This window comes from Haliotis cracherodii, unplaced genomic scaffold (genome assembly GCF_022045235.1).
Source record: "Haliotis cracherodii isolate W230 unplaced genomic scaffold, xgHalCrac1.p SCAF_6, whole genome shotgun sequence".
NCBI lineage: Eukaryota > Metazoa > Mollusca > Gastropoda > Lepetellida > Haliotidae > Haliotis > Haliotis cracherodii.
In genome coordinates, this window is record NW_027266319.1 from 30,856,848 (window position 1) to 30,878,349 (window position 21,502).

Below are 21,502 nucleotides of genomic sequence, written 5' to 3' on the forward strand. Positions count from 1 at the left end.
TGTACAGAGTATGGTTGACAAGTATTAATACAGGTAGAAGGCAGTGTTTATACAGATAATTTATGTCTATACTTACAGACATAAAACTAATTAGAACTAATACTAACATTTCTCCATTTGATAAAATATTGTATTGGCACATATACACAATGGATACTGATCTTATATCAGTGCGTACCTTGATGACAGCACAGAGAGACTTTGTATTGTTATTTATTATATATGTTGGGTGGTAGATAGAATCTTTCATTGGGGATATATGAAGAATGAATGATTTATTGATAATCAATTCAGATAAATCTGTATGAAGAAAACAAGGAGCATCTAATTTTAACTGGCCCCCTTCAGGTTTTTGTATATTTACCTTGTTAACAGTCTTAATGGTAAACATTATCATACCCAGGGCATGCAGTAATCAGGTTAAATCATCCCTTTATTGCACGTGTTGTTTGCATTAAGTAAATATGAAGCAGACATGTTATCAGTCAGAATCCAGCTACCTCCGCTCGCCTTGCTCCAGGTGTAGGTACCCCCTCCTCTTCACACATCAGTACCTGGACCGACATCTGTTGTATCGTGTACTTGTTAACCATGTTAACATGTCCATAGTGTTGAACTTTCACAGAGGCTGTCATGATTAGAATTAAAGTTGGAACCATACCTTGTCAAGGCATTAAAATTAGCATTATGTTCTGACATGCTGCTCATCTCTTCCCATCAGCAGTATGGAAGCCTTGTGGTGGGAGCATTGGTTTATCTCTGGGTAGATCCGGGTTCCATTCCTGGCATACCGCCTCTGTGGTCCAGTGGTAGAGCGTCCGCCTAGAGAGCGGAAGGTCCGGGGTTCGATCCCCGGCCGCGTCATACCAAAAGACGTTAAAAGATGATACTTGTTGTTACCCTGTCTGGCGCTCTGCATTAAAGGGCTAAAACAAGGACTGGTTGGCTCGGAGTCAGTTTACTGTGTCTGAGTGGGGTATTCACTGGGGGTTAAACTGCGGCATGGTATCTCAGTGTGCTAGCACTATAAATCGGCATCAGTCCGGACTAGTACAAGCAGCCACACACACACGTGCATGCACGTCGCTATATAAGTGCAATAATCTTGGACGGGACGTTAAACCCCATTTCACCTCACCTCACCTCACAACACCTCACCTCACCATTCCTGGCATGGGTACAATGGGTGAAGCGGGAACAGACATGGTCCCTAGTCTGTTAGTCCAAGACGAGTGAAAATCCAGAGTGACTTGTTTACTCTGAAAATCTCTTTTCATACACCACTAGTCTGAAATGAAGTGCAGCTCATGGGTATCATCAAAGTGGGAAGATCTATGGTAAGGTCAGCACCACATGATGTTGCTATAATATAGTCCATGCAGCCATTGGATTGTCTGGTCCAGGCATGATCATATTACAGGTCACTGTGGACAGGATCAGCTTTCTCTGGGATATGAATGCCAGATGCAGTGGTCGGTTTGTTTGTGTGTTTCTCTAGTGGTGAAATATCTACTGCCAGCTTCACTTGGGGCTTTCCCCCTGACACGCCAGGACAACTGTTTAAAACAGCAATAACCCAAATTCTTCAGGGGGCATGGGTGGCCCAGTTGTAGAAGGCGTTGCAATTTGCGGTGCAGAGTTGCGTCCCTTGGGCACACCAGAAACCTATGATTGTGGGTTCGAATCCCGGTTTGCCCTGATTATGTTTCTTGGTTGGTCAGCACAATACCTATGCTTGTGGGTTTCACCGAAGTGGTAAACATCTGAGACCTGCATCATTTCGGTCTTTCCTCCCACATTAAGCTGACATGCGGCGCTATAACTTAACCCAACTCACTCACTTCACTCACTCACTCATATTACAGGTCACTGTGATGTGACAGACTTTTACCGACTCATCATTCACCAATGGGACTTGGAATCTATTTGACTGTATAGAGCAATTGATAATCCTCGAAAAAAATGTTCATGTGGATTCCCTCCCTTAGTCACGACAGGATCAGCTTTCTCTGGGATGTGAATGCCAGATTCAGTGGTCAGTTTGTTTGTGTTTTTCTCTAGTGGTATAATATCTAGTGCCAGCTTCACCATGTGGGCCTTTCCCCCTTTTGTTAGCTGACATGCCATGGTTAACTGGACAACTGTTCAAAGCGGCAATAACCCAAAATCTTCACTCACTCACCCACTTAACTGAACAGTACCAGTGGGAACTCAAGGGTAGAAAAGATCCTTTGCACAGTAGCCTGTGATTTACTCTGTGTCACAGTCCTTGAACCATATTATTTTCCATTCCGCCCAACCCATGCTATTTAAATTTAGTTGATTGTAGTCAACACTACATATTTTCGGAGACCAAGTCTAGTCTACCTGTGATTGTAAGAGTTGACTTAATGGATCAGGTGGTCAGACTCGTCGGTTGATTGTGTGTCATCATTCCCCAACAGTGTGGATAGTTGCTCATTATGTCAGTCACTGGACTGACTGGTCCAGATAGGCCACAATCAAATGACTTCTGAATGCAGTGTTAGGCAACTAACGAACAAATGATGTTGACAAAATTGCATGTTTTGAGTAGGGCTGGGAGAAGTCCATATATACTACCGAGGTGCCATGTCCATTGTTACGCGACCCTACCTGGGTGCCTGCTGTAGGTGCCCAGAGTTGGGAACAAAATGTCTGATTGGCAGCTGTTTTTTCCAGAGCCCTGGCAAAAACCATTTTGATACACGGATGAAACAATCTGGTCATGCATACACTGAGGTTGACTGAAGGTGTATGTTTACTCAAACAAATAAAAGTCATACACATAAGAATTGAGTGCTTACTCAGAAAGAATAGTAAACATTAGCGACTTGTAGTGTAACCATGGAGTTTTAATTGTTATTGTCATCAAACAATGAATCACACGAGTAACCATAAGTCAGGGTGGTGTCTTATGCAGAGCTCTCGAGTTTTTTCTTGATGGTTTTCTATTTCAATTGGTTTATCACATTTTTCATTGGGTAACCAATATTTGTTCACTCATATATTCATCACACTTTTGATTTGTTCCCAAAATGAGTGAACATTTTGAGATTAAAAAAAAATGAAATAGTGTTTAGATGTATATAACGGATCTGAATATAGGCTTGATTCGGAAGGTAAATTAGCTCGTAAGCTTCGTTTGGTATTTATGCGTGCTGTTTTTATACATTTGAGTTTTTCATTTAAAACGTGTTTCTGTACGCAAGTTAATTGAAAGTAATTGGGTTTTGAATGTTTTTGGGGGGTATTTTACGCTAATACACAGCTTATCTGTAGCTCTGCCTATGGGTACAAGGACCTAGTCAGTACCGACTCGAGTATTCGAGATACCTGTCCCAGCCCTAGTTGTGAGGGTATCTATCAACTACACTGCTGTAACAGCTGACACGGGGTCACACAGTGGGAGACCGATCAATAGACATTAAGTCGTGTACTTGATTTGAGAATTGTATACTTGTCATGTGATCAGCTGAAGACATGTTGGTCTCCACGACTTAATTAAAGCTTCAGATTCTAAATGTGACGTCATTTGTAGTTGAATGAAGGGTGAAATTAATACCAGCCCAAATCGATTAAAAACCTGATTTGACTAAGCTTGTGAATAGTTTCAGGAAGCTTTAGATAAAATGGTTGAGGAAAGTTAGGGACATATATCTTACTACAATTCGATTTTGTGTGTGTGTGTGTTGTTGACAGTATGAAAGAGTAAATATTTGGTTATTGTTATCTGCAGATTTCAGTAAGGTATCCCGGTAGGATATTTTATGTGTGTTGTTGTGTTGTTGTGTACAGTAAAACCCTAGTACCTAGTGGTGACCCGTGAAGATCCAGGGTAGGATAGGTCTTCAACAACCCATGCTTGACGCAAAAGGCGACTATGCTTGTCGTAAGAGGTGACCAACAGGATCAGGTGGTCAGGCTTGCTGACTTCGTTGATGCATGTCATTGTATCCCAAATGTGTAGATCAGTGCTCATGATGTCAATCACTGAATTGTCTGGTCCAGACTAGATTATTTACAGACCGCCGTCATACTTTTTGAATATTGCTGAGTGCGGCATTAAGCAACAAACAAACAAACCTTGTGGTGAAGTGGATTCGGCATCTGCCTGGAGAGCCATGGGTTCATGGTTCAATCCCTAGCCACATCATACCGTTAAAAGACATTAAAAGATGGTTCTTGTTGTCACCTTGTCTGGAGCTCAGCATTACGGGTATAAAACAAGGACTGGTCGAACTGCTCGAAGTCAGTATACTGTGTCTGAGTGGGGTATCTGTGTTAAACTGCGGCATGGTATCTCAGATGGATAGCACTATAAAACTGGCATTAGTCCAGACTAGTTAGTACAAGCAGCCACACAAAAATACACACACGTGCATGCATGTTGCTATGTAAGTGCAATAATCTTCAACATGATGTAAACCCCATTTCACCTGAATCTACCTTCTTAAATCAGTAACAGTTGCAAGCAGTTGTACCATATTGAACATTGGAATTGTATTCCCTGAATGTGTGTGTATACCTCATTCTAACAGTCGTTAATGGGAATGTGTAAAGCTGTGACATCCAAACCCCTATAACTCCTAGATTCCTCACACCCCAATATCATATTTTTTTGTTTAGAGGTGCCTGCAGCAATTAGCAATCCGATTGTCTAGTATTACTGTGAAGGCAACAGTAGCTGCCTACAGTGGTAGAGAGACAGTGTGTGAGGGTTACCTTGGTGTTGTTTGGTGCTGACAGTATAAATATACACTCTGGCACTAGGTTACCAATCCCAGCTGTAGGTATACACACTGTCTGATCTATCCGTCTTCTTCACCACCAGACAGGTGCTTGGCATTAGCAGAGTATACAAACAGCCGGTCTTGTAGTTGCTGTCTTGTTCAGGTCTCTGATTCCTGGCAGGGGAGACACTAGTTTGTTACTGGACTGCAGGGAAGACACTAGCTTGATCCACAAGGCTTGTTACTGGACTGCAGGGGAGACACTAGCTTGAGCCACAAGGCTTGTTACTGGACTGCAGGGAAGACACTGGCTACAGTGACAAGGCTTGTTACTGGACTGCAGGGTAGACACTGCGTACAGTGACAAGGCTTGTTACTGGACTGCAGGGAAGACACTAGCTTGAGCCACAAGGCTTGTTACTGGACTGCAGGGTAGACACTGGGTACAGTGACAAGGCTTGTTACTGGACTGCAGGGAAGACACTAGCTTGAGCCACAAGGCTTGTTACTGGACTGCAGGGAAGACACTAGCTTGAGCCACAAGGCTTGTTACTGGACTGCAGGGAAGACACTAGCTTGATCCACAAGGCTTGTTACTGGACTGCAGGGAAGACACTAGCTTGAGCCACAAGGCTTGTTACTGGACTGCAGGGTAGACACTAGCTTGAGCCACAAGGCTTGTTACTGGACTGCAGGGTAGACACTGCGTACAGTGACAAGGCTTGTTACTGGACTGCAGGGAAGACACTAGCTTGAGCCACAAGGCTTGTTACTGGACTGCAGGGAAGACACTAGCTTGATCCACAAGGCTTGTTACTGGACTGCAGGGAAGACACTAGCTTGAGCCACAAGGCTTGTTACTGGACTGCAGGGTAGACACTAGCTTGAGCCACAAGGCTTGTTACTGGACTGCAGGGTAGACACTGGCTGCAGTGACAAGGCTTGTTACTGGACTGCAGGGAAGACACTGCGTACAGTGACAAGGCTTGTTACTGGACTGCAGGGAAGACACTAGCTTGAGCCACAAGGCTTGTTACTGGACTGCAGGGAAGACACTAGCTTGAAACACAAGGCTTGTTACTGGACTGCAGGGAAGACACTAGCTTGAGCCACAAGGCTTGTTACTGGACTGCAGGGTAGACACTAGCTTGAGCCACAAGGCTTGTTACTGGACTGCAGGGTAGACACTGCGTACAGTGACAAGGCTTGTTACTGGACTGCAGGGAAGACACTAGCTTGAGCCACAAGGCTTGTTACTGGACTGCAGGGTAGACACTAGCTTCAGCCACAAGGCTTTTTACTGGATTGCAGGGTAGACACTAGCTTGAGACACAAGGCTTGTTACTGGACTGCAGGGTAGACACTAGCTTGAGCCACAAAGCTTGTTACTGGACTGCAGGGTAGACACTAGCTTGAGCCACAAGGCTTGTTACTGGACTGCAGGGAAGACACTGGCTGCAGTGACAAGGCTTGTTACTGGACTGCAGGGAAGACACTGGGTACAGTGACAAGGCTTGTTACTGGACTGCAGGGTAGACACTGGCTGCAGTGACAAGGCTTGTTACTGGACTGCAGGGTAGACACTGGGTACAGTGACAAGGCTTGTTACTGGACTGCAGGGAAGACACTAGCTTGAGCCACAAGGCTTGTTACTGGACTGCAGGGTAGACACTAGCTTCAGCCACAAGGCTTTTTACTGGATTGCAGGGTAGACACTGGCTTGAGCCACAAGGCTTGTTACTGGACTGCAGGGAAGACACTAGCTTGAGCCACAAGGCTTGTTACTGGACTGCAGGGTAGACACTGCGTACAGTGACAAGGCTTGTTACTGGACTGCAGGGAAGACACTAGCTTGAGCCACAAGGCTTGTTACTGGACTGCAGGGTAGACACTAGCTTCAGCCACAAGGCTTTTTACTGGATTGCAGGGAAGACACTAGCTTGAAACACAAGGCTTGTTACTGGACTGCAGGGAAGACACTAGCTTGAGCCACAAGGCTTGTTACTGGACTGCAGGGTAGACACTGCGTACAGTGACAAGGCTTGTTACTGGACTGCAGGGAAGACACTAGCTTGAGCCACAAGGCTTGTTACTGGACTGCAGGGTAGACACTAGCTTGAGCCACAAGGCTTTTTACTGGATTGCAGGGTAGACACTGGCTTGAGCCACAAGGCTTGTTACTGGACTGCAGGGAAGACACTAGCTTGATCCACAAGGCTTGTTACTGGACTGCAGGGTAGACACTGGGTACAGTGACAAGGCTTGTTACTGGACTGCAGGGTAGACACTGGCTTGAGCCACAAGGCTTGTTACTGGACTGCAGGGTAGACACTAGCTTGATCCACAAGGCTTGTTACTGGATTGCAGGGGAGACACTAGCTTGAGCCACAAGGCTTGTTACTGAACTCCAGGGAAGACACTGGCTTGAGCCACAAAGCTTGTTACTGGATTTCAGGGTAGACACTGGCTTGAGCCACAAGGCTTGTTACTGGACTCCAGGGAAGACACTGGCTTGAGCCACAAGGCTTGTTACTGGACTCCATGGAAGACACTGGCTTGAGCCACAAGGCTTGTTACTGGACTCCAGGGAAGACACTGGCTTGAGCCACAAAGCTTGTTACTGGATTTCAGGGTAGACACTGGCTTGAGCCACAAGGCTTGTTACTGGACTCCAGGGAAGACACTGGCTTGAGCCACAAAGCTTGTTACTGGACTGCAGGGTAGACACTGGGTACAGTGACAAGGCTTGTTACTGGACTGCAGGGTAGACACTGGCTTGAGCCACAAGGCTTGTTACTGGACTGCAGGGTAGACACTAGCTTGATCCACAAGGCTTGTTACTGGATTGCAGGGGAGACACTAGCTTGAGCCACAAGGCTTGTTACTGGACTGCAGGGTAGACACTAGCTTGATCCACAAGGCTTGTTACTGGACTGCAGGGAAGACATTAGCTTGAGCAACAAGGCTTGTTACTGGACTGCAGGGTAGACACTGGCTTGAGCCACAAGGCTTGTTACTGGATTGCAGGGTAGACATTAGCTTGAGCAACAAGGCTTGTTACTGGACTGCAGGGTAGACACTAGCTTGAGCCACAAGGCTTGTTACTGGACTGCAGGGTAGACACTGGGTACAGTGACAAGGCTTGTTACTGGACTGCAGGGTAGACACTGGCTTGAGCCACAAGGCTTGTTACTGGACTGCAGGGTAGACACTAGCTTGATCCACAAGGCTTGTTACTGGATTGCAGGGGAGACACTAGCTTGAGCCACAAGGCTTGTTACTGAACTCCAGGGAAGACACTGGCTTGAGCCACAAAGCTTGTTACTGGATTTCAGGGTAGACACTGGCTTGAGCCACAAGGCTTGTTACTGGACTCCAGGGAAGACACTGGCTTGAGCCACAAGGCTTGTTACTGGACTCCAGGGAAGACACTGGCTTGAGCCACAAGGCTTGTTACTGGACTCCAGGGAAGACACTGGCTTGAGCCACAAAGCTTGTTACTGGATTTCAGGGTAGACACTGGCTTGAGCCACAAGGCTTGTTACTGGACTCCAGGGAAGACACTGGCTTGAGCCACAAAGCTTGTTACTGGACTGCAGGGTAGACACTGGGTACAGTGACAAGGCTTGTTACTGGACTGCAGGGTAGACACTGGCTTGAGCCACAAGGCTTGTTACTGGACTGCAGGGTAGACACTAGCTTGATCCACAAGGCTTGTTACTGGATTGCAGGGGAGACACTAGCTTGAGCCACAAGGCTTGTTACTGGACTGCAGGGTAGACACTAGCTTGATCCACAAGGCTTGTTACTGGACTGCAGGGAAGACATTAGCTTGAGCAACAAGGCTTGTTACTGGACTGCAGGGTAGACACTGGCTTGAGCCACAAGGCTTGTTACTGGATTTCAGGGTAGACATTAGCTTGAGCAACAAGGCTTGTTACTGGACTGCAGGGTAGACACTGGCTGCAGTGACAAGGCTTGTTACTGGGTTGCAGGGTAGACACTGGCTTGAGCCACAAGGGTTATTACTTGACTCCAGGGAAGACACTAGCTTGATCCACAAGGCTTGTTACTGGATTGCAGGGTAGACACTGGCTTGAGCCACAAGGCTTGTTACCTGACTGCAGGGTAGACGCTGGTCACGATGACAAGGTTGTAACTGGACTATAGGTTTTATGGATACAGTATATAAAAATGTGTACTTTGCTGGGACTTATTCCCTGAGGGAAAATGGTTGTTTTCTTTGATTGGTACTTGCAGGAAAACAAACACTTTGCTTAAACATGTTAAACAAAAAATGAAAACGTTATGTGTATGTCATGGTGAACAAACTGAAATGAGATAAGTCTGATAGTATACAGTAATTGTGAAGATACAGTCAGTGTTTATTTCCCAGGCCCTCTAGGTTACATGCTGTGCCTGAGCTGAGATGTGCTCCATGATAAAGCCCAGGACTCAGGTGTTAGATTAGCGCCACGATAATGTTCTTACAAACCTACTTCTGGTGTAGGTGCAGTGGGAGGGAATTATTGCCCTGTAATATGTCTTGTTAGTGGTTGGTTATGAGTGAAAACATGAGAGTACTGCACAAGTGCCTTAGTTACTGCCTTTTGTTTGAGTGTTGTGTTATGGAGTTATTAACAACCCAAAGTGTTGTTGAGTTTTCCCGTAATACTTATGCCTGTGTCGTTATCTCAGATACAAATATGAGTAGGATATTTTTCGCCAACCACTATCGCTGTAATGCTATAGCTGAAAGTTGATAACGAGTGTATTTCTAACTGAAGGGAAAGGTCATGTTGTGCATGGTGCAAGGCCTAAAAATATGATGAGGTGCACGACTTGTTTGTGTCACGTTTTGCCATCTTGTGCAGGCCTGTGATAATACATGTGGGTTATCATTAAACCTGCATTTTAAAACATTGTATTCGATTTGTATTACATCCTGTTTATAAAGTAAATTGAGATTTAGAAAAAAATTAGATGGTTTGATAACCTGGAGTTGAGATTGCACATGTACATAAATGACTAGTCTGGCTTTGTGATGGCCGGAATGTCCAGTCGTATGTCTGGTTGCCTAGATTGGGAAGCAAGCTTTATGATGTGATAATTTGTGAGTTTTATCTTCTTGCAGAAATAGGGGTCCAGGGACCACAAATACAGTAAACTATGGTTATTACGAACCCAGAGGGACCGCAAAGTTATTTTTTAATAATCGTAGTTCGTTATAAGCACATGTACAACATGTATACAGCAAATGGACGGGACCAAGAAATAGTTTGTTATATCTGTTAGTTATCATGGTTACAGGCGTGTTTGTTATAAACATAGTTTACTGTTTTTAATTTTAGGGGCCTTGCAGGCAATATGAGTCCTGTAAAGTCGTGAAATGGTGTGGTGTACTGTATGTTCTGATAATTACTTTAGAGCCTGGAATGAATCGGTGGTTATGATTGGAGGATGAAGTGACAGACACCCATAACGGCTCTTGATGCGCTGTAGGTGCAGTGAATATTATTGTGCGTCCCTCAGTTTATTTTTTTTCTGCATCCAATCTCAACATTTGTGCGTACAGGACACAAATTTATGCATCCCGGAAAACCCTGATTTAACTCTTGCTGTCTCAGGGCAGGACTGCACATTAACACTGCAGACTGTATACCAACTACAGTAAACTACGGTTATAACAAACTCACAGGACTCCTAATTTTAGTGGGGGCACGGGTGGCCCAGTCGTCTAAGGCGCCGCAATTCACTGTGCAGAGTTGCGTCCCTTGGGCATGCCAGAAACCTATGATTGTGGGTTCGACTCTCGGTTCGCCCCGATTATGTTTCTAGGTTTGTCAGCACCTTACCCGTGCTCGTGGGTTTCACCGAAGTGGTAAGCGTCTGAGACCTGCATCACTTCAAGCTTTCCTCCCACATTGAGCTGACACGTCGCGATATAACTGGAATACTGTTAAAAGCGGCATTAAACCAAACTCACTCACTCACTCCTTTAGTTCATTAGAACTGTAGTTCGTTATAAGCATGTATGCAGCATAAATAACTGTTCGTTATATCAGTCAGTTTGTTATAAACATAGTTTACTGTACTTTGTTGGAGAGGACAATGACAATGATAACAACACATGAATGGTTTTGTTTGTTTGTTTGTTGTTTAACGCCGCACTCAGCAATATTCCAGCCATATGACGGCAGTATGTAAATAATCGAGTCTGGACCAGACAATCCAGTGATTAATATCATGAGCATGGATCCACGCAATTGGGATCGATGACATGCATCAACCAAGTCAGTGGGCCTGACCACCTGATCCCGTTAGTCGCCTTTTACGACACATGAATGAGAACAAGGCTATGTACACTTTGTTTATTTTAACACTAAAATTATACAAACACTAGATGTAGACATTATGTGCATGGTATGTATAGGGCTAGGCTAGACCCTGAAACAAATATATCTGATACAGCCCCTGCAAGTCTATAATAGATCAGGACAATTGGCAAGTCTTGATTACTGCAGTTTCAGGTTCTGAAAATGAACAGATATTTTGAGAACTGTTTTTTTCTGTAAAATATTTTCATTTTTGAGGCTAGTATGTGAGGCTGATATGTTTTGAAAAGAATGAATTTAGAGGCTAACAGGAAGCCGTTTTTTACAAATTGAACATGAGCAAGTCTTTTGCCCAAGCTAATTTACTTTGGAGCAGTAGACAGTACAAATATATGGTGAAGAATTCATCTTGGGCCACGGACTTACTCATAGTTAAATTTACTCTTGACAAAACAATTGTCCTTTCTCCCTTTTTGCAGCCATTCTTATGTACTTGGTCATGCCAGAAGTCCAAAACATGCTAGTGTAAGATAGAAAAATGGCTAGTTGTCAACCATTTGAACATGTCTGATAATTTTCATGCCAATGCTCTAAAGTTTTCAGTAAAGTGAGAATCTGACATTTCCAATGGGCGAAATAGGGCCCTTATCATACCTCCTCCTTTATAGGGGTTGGGTAGATGGTGTACAAATGTCAAAACCTTGTTGTGTAGTGATTTGGAATAATGCAAATGAGGAAAATAACAGGCCATTGGGCAACTACTATGTTTTGAAAGTTGAATTGGTTAAAGCGTAACCTCACTTGTCAGATAGGATATATTGTTTGAGTAGTTATATCTGGATATATTTCATCACTTGTGTATTACATATACCACAGGCAATGGAGATGTTATTTCACTTGTATGTTACATATACCACAGGCAGTGGATATGTTTCATCACTTGTATTTTACATATACCATAGGCAGTGGGTATATTTTATCACTTGTATGTTACATATACCACAGGCAGTGATGTTTTTTTTCACTTGTATGTTAAATATACCACAGTCAGTGGATATGTTTCATCACTTGTATTTTACATATACCACAGGCAGTGGGTATATTTCATCACATGTATGTTACATATACCACAGGCAGTGGAGATGTTTTTTCACTTGTATGTTAAATATACCACAGGCAGTGGATATGTTTTATCACTTGTATGTTACATATACCACAGGCAGTGGATATGTTTCATCACATGTATGTTACATATACCACAGGCAGTGGATATGTATCATCACTTGTATGTTACATATACCACAGTCAGTTGATATGTTTCATCACTTGTGTATTACTTATACCACAGACAGTGTATACGACTCATCACTTACGTTTACATATACCACAGGCAGTGGATATGTTTCATCACTTACGTTTACATATACCACAGGCAGTGGAGATGTTCCATCACTTGTGTAATAGTGTCACATATACCATAAGTAGTGGAGATAGTTGCATCCCAAGCACAACATTTACCAACAGATGCACTACACTGACATTCCACTGTGTACAGGAAGTGTTTATGTTGCGGCATGACATGTGAAGCTCAACATTGTCTGACATTTCCCAGTGTGAGTTGTCAGACGACTCCATAACATGCCACTGTCTGAAAACATGGATGATATCCACACCGACAAACAGACAGTCAGTCCTTTATGAAAAGGATTATTCGGATAGCTCTTGATAAATAGTACGCATTTAGAAAAAACTCATATTTTCACTGGAGGGATTTGTTAATGTATTATGAAGATTTAGGCATTATAAAAGGAGTATGGATTTGTAGGAAGTCGGTTAGTCAGTGTTATGGGGTTTATCCTATGTGACATTGCTTTTGTTGTGTCAATGAACTATCTGCATGGCTGGAATAAGCTGGTTTGGGAAAGTAGGATTTAGTTGGTAAGTGGGTCACGGCTGGCTTTGAACATGTCTGAACATAGTTTGTTTGCTGATGAGGGATGCGGTGCATCTGTCATTTGCCAACTCTTTGCACATGGATGGACAAGGGGAACGATTTATGGATGAATAAAAAAATTATGGAGTAAGTCAGAGCAGGAAAAGAATTTGTTGAAATTTGTTGAAATTTTTACCAATATTAATCTTAGGATGTTAAATAAAAATAATTTCTATGGATACACTTATACTTATATTCAGATAGTGAAATCAATTTAATAAGCACCCAAACATCATCTATTGTTTCGTAGCCTTACTCAGTGTTTCAGGTTGTTTTATCTAATAAACACAAGCTTGACATTTCTAAATTTTACCAGTCAGTTTCATTCAACCTTTTGGATCTTTGAAATGTGTAAATTTTGCCAGTCAGTTTCATTTCAACCATTTGGATACTTGATATTTTTAAATGTTGTCTTTCAAGTTCATTTCAATCTATCGGATCCTTGTCAGAGTAAGAATACCGTTTTCCCCTAATGATATTTTGACAGTTTGACATGACTGCCTGCCCGCCTGCCCGTGGCTGGTAACTTTTCTGTCGGGCTGCATGAAGTTTTCCTCCACTACCTGACAGATTATTTTAAGACTACTTCCAATTCATTTTTATTTTAACTCTTCATAGATTCTCAAGTAATTGATAGCATTACGTCAACTGAATCAAGACATAATTTGTCTCTTATTTTCCATGACTTCTCAATATTTATGTCTGCGGGTAGGTAACTTTGAAGATGAACGGGCAACATTTATGGGTCACCGGCCCTCCTGTCTTGTTGGGTTTTAAAATTTTATCAAACACTGGCCCAGTCAAGTAATATTGGCATGTTATCATCACATTGTGCTTGGCCTGTGAGAAGTTTTGAATTGATAATGACCTGGAATCTATCCCAATGAAAGCAAAGCCACAAATGTTGATATTTCATCTGTCTGAGTGATGTTTATATTTAGAACGGAAATCCCTGTATGTCATTTCACTTGCATTCTACATTATTTTTTGTCGTACATTTACATGACGGAAGGATTTTATTCTGTTGGGTCACATAATGCCTACAAGCTAACAACCAAAAATGTATATATTTCTACTTGACACTTGGGCAGAAAGATTTGTCAGTCCCAGCCATATTTCATCAGTCAGTATCTGGTATACGCTGGAGTACAGAAAGGCTGAATACATGGCGTCCCAGTATGATACACTTGTCTACAGTTGCTCCCATTTTCTGAGCAGAGTTGCAACCCTTAGCCAGCAGACTCCTAGGGTCCCTGTCGTGATATTGCTGGAATATTGCTAAAAGCGGCGTAAAACCATACTCACTCACTCACTCACTCACTCACTCACTCACTCACTCACTCCTAGGGTCGTAGGTTTAAATCCCATATTTGCCCTGGGTTGATTCTTGGTTTGTCAGCACCACATCCATGCTCGTTGGTGTGACAAAAATGATAAACATCACTTCCGGCTTTCCTTCCACATGAAGCTGACACAACATGATATGACTAAATAACTGTTTAATATGAGCAATGCTGAACCCAACTCTCACTCGGCCACTTACATAGACACTAGACACAGACTATTACAGCGCCCTGAAAGTTAAATAAATAAGTATCCTTACACGAGGACTGGGACGAGTCCAAATTTACTACCTGGGTATCAACCCTCCTATTACCCGACCCTACCCGGGTTCCCGCTGTAGGTCTCAATAGATAGGTAGAAAATGTCCGATTGGGAATAGGTTGACTGTAGTCCTGGACAAAGTGTCTTTAGATACAGGTATATAACAATCTGGTTATGCATACACTGAAGTTGACTGAAGATTCATCGTTATTCAAACATATAAAAGTCAGAAGGAATGGCTTCATAGTCAGAAAGAAATGTGAACATTAGTGACTAGTAGTGTGACCATATAGTTTTTGATAATTTTTGTCATTTAACAATACATCACATGACTAACCACGAGTCTGGGTAGTCTTGTGGGTACCCGGGTCCTTCTCAGTTCCTACCCGACCCGAGTACCAGGGTACTCTGTCCAAGCCCTACCTTACACTCTAGAAGCTCAATTGTCTTTAAAACTTGCCCTATTCTACATGACCTTTAGCTGAAATGGAGTACCAGTAATTTCAAATCTACATACCTATATATATACATATATTATGTTATCCCAAGAATTAGGTCATGACAAATCATTATTTAACCTAACACATTTGCACTGATTCAAAATAAGAGCATCATTTGGGCTCATTGTCCATACAACCCCACTCTCATCTTGTTTGAAGTGACCTATTTCACCACCTTTGGTCAGTGACTGCCCATTGTCCATATAGTAGGATGTCTAATTAGACATATTGATTAGAAAGGCTTGTCAGAAATAGACATGTTTGTGCGACCTGCTTAAGGCAGTGATTTATGAGGTTGTCATAAACTGAGGAGAAATGTGTTGGGAAGGGAGATGTCGTACATGTGTGGGTCGACTGTGTTGATCACAAGTGACCTGTTATTGACAAATGTGTGCATCCAGGAGTTATGTAATCAAGGTTCTTGGCTGTAGATTGCAGTACATTTTCTCATTATCATGATTATTATTGAAGTGGCGTTTTTGTTCGTTTTCATGCAGGATTTAATTAGCAGAAAGTTTGTTTTATCATTTATAACCACATGGGGATTCTGTGGAAGGCCGGGTACCAAGTAACCTATGCTGGTTGTTGGTTGTGTGTTGTTTAATGCTGCACTCGGCAATATTCCAGCTGTATGACGGTGGTCTTTAAATAATCGAATCTGGACCACACAATCCAGTGATTGACATCATGAGCATCAATCCAGGCAGTTGGGATAGGATGACATGCATCAACCAAGTCAGCAAGCCTGACCACCCGATCCCGTTATAGCTTTTTATGGCAAGCATGGATTTCTGAAGTCCTTTCCTATCCGGGATCTTCTCGGGTCTGGGCTTGTACGTGTTCACAAAATTTTTGTTTCTTGTTTGACGCTGCATTCAGCAGTATTTCAGAACAGTTGTCTTTAAACAATCAAGTCTGGACCAGACAATCCAGTTATTGACATGAGCTTCAATCTGTGCAATTGGGATATGACATGCATCAACCAGGTCAGCTAGCCTGACCACCCGATCCCGTTAGTCGCCCCGTACAACAAGTATAGGTTGCTGAGCACCAATTCCATTCAACCCGGATGTTCACAGCGCTGACTGAAATGGATTGGAAGGTCCAGCTTGCTGACTTGTCTCCTTGTGTCTCATTCTTTCAGTCATTGCTGTTACTGGCCTACATAATGTAGTATTGATTAATTGACTATGTACAGCCAGCTGGGATACTGCAGCAATAAACAACATTCAATCAACTGCTGATGATGTGAAATTATGCTGATCGAAAAAATCAAGATTTCATACATAGTATTAAGACATTTCTATCATTTAGAACTATTTCAACTATTTATTGTGAATATTTCATATTCTTTGAAGTGTGTTGTTGACAATGATTTCATTTACTGTTATTCTTTTTCCCCTATGGCTGAAGATAGCTTTTTGTAATCTTCCAATCTTGCTTTAAAAAGTTCATCATGAGTACTGTATATTGCACGCTTGAAACATGAAACTAGGAACATCGTGGCAAGTGTTTCCTAGACCTTGCTAAAAATGATAAGCAATGCATTTGGAGGTAAAATTCTCATATACACATCAATATCTCCCGACAGAAATAGAGCCGAAACTCACTATCATGTAGCGTGAGATGTTGGCAAGGGTAACACACAGCACCAGCACACAGCACCAAGTACAAGCTGCCGGGATTCGTGCCTCACACAGATGGCAGCATGAATCTACATGCACCAATAGGTCAGAGTTGAAGTTGGGAGATCCACACGCCTGGGGAGTATAAGAAAGATGGAATGGAGATGAGGCTTTGTTTCAGGTGATGAAGTGAGATGAAGTCTGTGAGAAACTCCTTGGGGGATGTCTCCGGGATTTATCTAGGATTCCGAACCAAGTGATTTCGGCAAATTTGAAAAAAAAATGTGATATTGTTCAAAATTGGATATTTTTAATGTTTGTAATTTGAAAATTCTGAGGAATTAGGATTTTTTTTTAATTCAAAGTGGAAACTTTTACTGTCATTTGCTGCAGATCCACCTTGACCTCTGAAAAGGTCAAGGTACCTCCCAGTGTCTCCTTGGCCGTACCATGTTAATTGTTTACTGTTGGATTTTTACCAAACTGATGGTACAGTTAATAATGTTATATCTTTTTGAAATGTCATGATTTGGTTTTGAAGATGGAAAGTTTTAGATATTTTCTCTACTAGTTTAACTTGCACTGAGCCAGAGCAAAAACATATATGGTCCGGCTAAGACAGTGATTTATCTGAGATTCTAAAGTCAGCACCCATGGCAGGATATTTAGGAAAACATCATTATTTTGTTCAAAATTGGGATTTTAAAAAGATCTTATTTTTCTAAATACAGATATATTTTAACGTTGCATTCAGCGCAATAATGTAAAACTAAACATTAAGGACTTTTTCACTTTATTGGGCCTGCTGTCCGTGATATATCCGGTACCTCAACAAAGCCATTATGACCTGTGAAGATCTGGGTTAGAATAGGTCTTCAGCAACCCATGCTTGATGTAAGAGACGACTAACAGGATCGGGTGGTCGGGCTCGCTGACTTGGTTGATACATGTCATTGTATCCCAATTGCAAGGATTGATGCTGATGATGTCAATCACTGGATTGTCTTGTCCAGACTTGATTATTTACAGACCGATGTCATTGAATGGGATATTGCTGAGTGCGGGGTTAAACAACAAATAAACAAACAAACAAATAAAATTGCATACAAGGTTCAATCACTTCTAGATTCACGGTGAGCATTTATGGGCACTGTATTTTGGTTGTTGAAGCCAAATAAATGCCTGTCAATCACTGGATTGTCTGGTTCGGACTTGATTATTTTACAAACCGCTGTCATATAGCTGGAATATTGCTGACTGTGGCATTAAACAACAAACAAACATTAATAACGACCTGCACATCTGAATCTTTACACTGTTTTGAATATTTGATTCACCATTGTATTAAAATCTTAAACACCTTTATCTTGAGTGAGTGTGTGTTTGTTGTTTAATGTCTCACTCGGGCGGTCGGGTAGCCTAGTGGTTAAAGCGTTCGTTCGTCACGCCGAAGATCCAGGTTCAATTCCCGACATGGGTACAATGTGTGAAGCCCATTTCTGGTGTCCCCTGCCATGATATTGCTGGAATATTGCTAAAAGCGCACTCAGCAATAAGTCTGGACCAGACAATCCAGTGATTGATATTGTGATCAACGATCCACACCGTCAGGGTAGGTTGACACACAACCAAAACAACTGAGCCTGACCACCCAATACATCTTACGACTAGCACAGTTGCAGGGCACCAATTCTAAACAGGGGGTTTCCTCTTTGAACACAGGTAGTATGTCTCCACTCAACATTGATGAAGATCAAGTCTTTGATTGGCATAAGAAGTGATGCACACAAGGAAGAGAATTTAGGGATGTCAAGTTCTTTATTATTCTTTATTATGAAGATCACATAGTAATGAAGATGACATCTGTAAATAAAGATGATGAAAGCAGCAAACCAATGATGTAGTGCCAACTTCTGTCCACCGAAACATTATGGTCAATCTCATTGCAATGCAGTTTGAATTAAAACTTTGATGTCATTCACAGGATAGGTCAAAGGCCATAAGCTAGTGAGTTCATTTTCACATTGCATCATATCATATGGGATACAGTTCAGGAAAGTACTCGGGCATGTGTTTAGTTTATTGGCTCCACTGAGCCATTCATGACCAACTTGTGTTATTCTTGGACAAGCTGATTAGCAACTTGTGGCCCTCTCAAGGCCATTTTTGCGACCGGGTTCCGCAAATGGGCATACCTGAAACAATTGTCAACTCGTTGGGTAAAGGTTCACATATATTTCCCCATATATTATATATTTTTCGGATGCGATTAAAGCACATCGGGACATGCGAAATCATACAGTATGATTGAACACATATAACTGTTTCTTGGGTATATTTTTAGATGCAAGACATGTAAAATCAAAAACTTTTTCTGGGGGATTCTTCGACGAAGAACTTGAAATCATTGGTTTGGTTTGTCGTATTTTCGCACATAACATTCATCGATAGGGGGGGCGAGACTTCTTGCAAGTTATGGAAAGGGTCGAGTGGTGACGAATGCCACTGAGCAACATAGATTAGCCATTATGTGAGGGATTGTACAAATACCTTGTCTAACTGTTGCTGGATTCCTGGCTTGTTGCACTTCCTACTGTCTGTTGCTACTACTTGCTGAAACTAATCATCTAACATTATACTGCCCCTATCATCAAATGATTTGTTGCCAGCTTAGTCATGGAGGGCATGGGTGGCCCAATCATCTACTTAATGTAACAATTTAATGTGCAGAGTTGCATCCCTTGGGAATGCCAGAAACCAATGATTGTGGGTTCGAACATGACCCTTATGTCGAAACCCCACACTGACGCCCATTGGTTTCACCCGATTGCAGTGAAGAAGACAATGTACAACTTTATGGATAACAACTACTGCATTACTGCATTAACAAAGCTTCAATGTAGATTCTTACACTTCTTGATAACAGTGGAAGAATTTGCCTTGAAATGTTGCTACTGCAATAAACCAGAAGTTGTTATCCCATGAATTGTAAATTGTCTTTTCTACTCACCAACTTCTAGAATGCCAATCAAACACTGTTATCATGGTGAAAGTCTACAACCTCCTCCCTCTTCCTCTTCTCTCTCTCCCCCCCCCCCCCCCCCCCCCCCCCCCCCACACACTCTGTTAAGCGCATACATGCAATGTTATGATTGTGTTAACTCTGCCATAGCTGTGTTAAACACAACTTACTTACTCACTCACTCACTCATATGCATTTACGACAAAGGCAGCTTAGCAGGACTTGACCCTCCGTGGGAGACTGTCTTGGGTTCTTTACCCTCAGAATCTTGTTTGCTCAACAGATTACGTGAACACTGTGGAAGCAGACATATTTTGGCAGCACCATACAGTCTGCCTAAACAAACATCACAAGTTGCGATGAGGCATTATTTTACATCCTTGATTGAGTCTGCACATGTTAGGGTTATCTGGCCAACACTTCCACAGTCTGTCAGCAGGAGTTAACTTGAGCTGGTCTCACTCAGTGAGTGAGTGAGTGATGTTTAGTTCCACAGGATTTTGCAACTATTTGCAGCAACTGTCATAGACTAACATTCAGTCAATGAAAACATTTCTGTAATTTTTCATTTCTTTTCTTCGAAAGAACCTTTCCTCTTCTTTTTGCTCTTCCACTTGCACAAAGCGATCTTAGCATAGCACTAAGATGACCGTAACTCCCATACTTTAACATAGGCTTATGGTGGTCTTAGCGCTAAGATCTCTTTGTGCAAGTGGGCCCTGGTGCCTGGAATCAAGGAATCTAGACTTGAGTTAGTTTGAACTGGACTTGCCTAGGCTTTTAGTATAACTATAACTATATATATCTATATATATCTATATATATTATAACTATGTATAACTATGTATATATATAAATATATATATATATATATAGAGAGAGAGAGAGAGAGAGAGAGAGAGAGACTTGCCTAGGCTTTCTCGAAAACAGACATAATCAGGAGTTCCGAATGCAAACAAATAAAGCTGTGCTATTATATTGTCATGGATATTTTCTACAATGGTTTTATTTTGCTGAGATCAAAATTTCTATATCAAGGTTGTAAAGATTTGAAGCCAAATTGCTTTAGATAGCTGACATTTGACTGGCTCAAAGAACCCATACAGCCTTCATTTTGATTTGGCACTCAAAGTTTGCTGACAAGACTTTCTATGGGGCAGAAAGGGATTTTGTCAGAGGTGGAATTGTTATCTTGTACTTCTAATTATTTATAGTGAGATTTGATTGAAGTAAACACTGTTGTTGACATTAACTTTGTTTGTGTTAATGCTTAATACCCACCCACTATTTAACCTAAATATCCCTGTAACATGTGTACAATACTATTACCTTATTCTTGATCACCCAGACTCTCCCAGGTTCGTTCATCAGGCATGTACAGATGGTAACATCTGCAGGGATTTATCTAGAGGCCGATGTAATCAGCCCCAAGTCTGCAGCAATTGTCAGTTACAATTCCCCAATGGGAATAAAAAATTTCATACAAATACAGTTATAACTGATGTGATGGCTTGGTCAAGGTGACTTGTATTCCATTGATAACAGGACTGAAAAAGAGGATGCAGCTAACTTTTACATTATTGTATTCAATATAATCTTATAGGGCAATGTTTAAATACCTCTGAAAATAAAAACATAAGAGCTTCAAAAATCCCACTTTGAACATAATAG

The 21,502-nt window shown here is 42.0% G+C and overlaps 1 protein-coding gene across 8 annotated transcripts in view; it reads left to right on the forward strand.

Annotated features, from left to right (window-relative positions):
- The window catches only part of LOC139446075 (ras association domain-containing protein 1 homolog), a 111,252-nt gene that overhangs the window by 2,578 nt on the left and 87,172 nt on the right, over positions 1-21,502 (forward strand). The window lies entirely within an intron of this gene.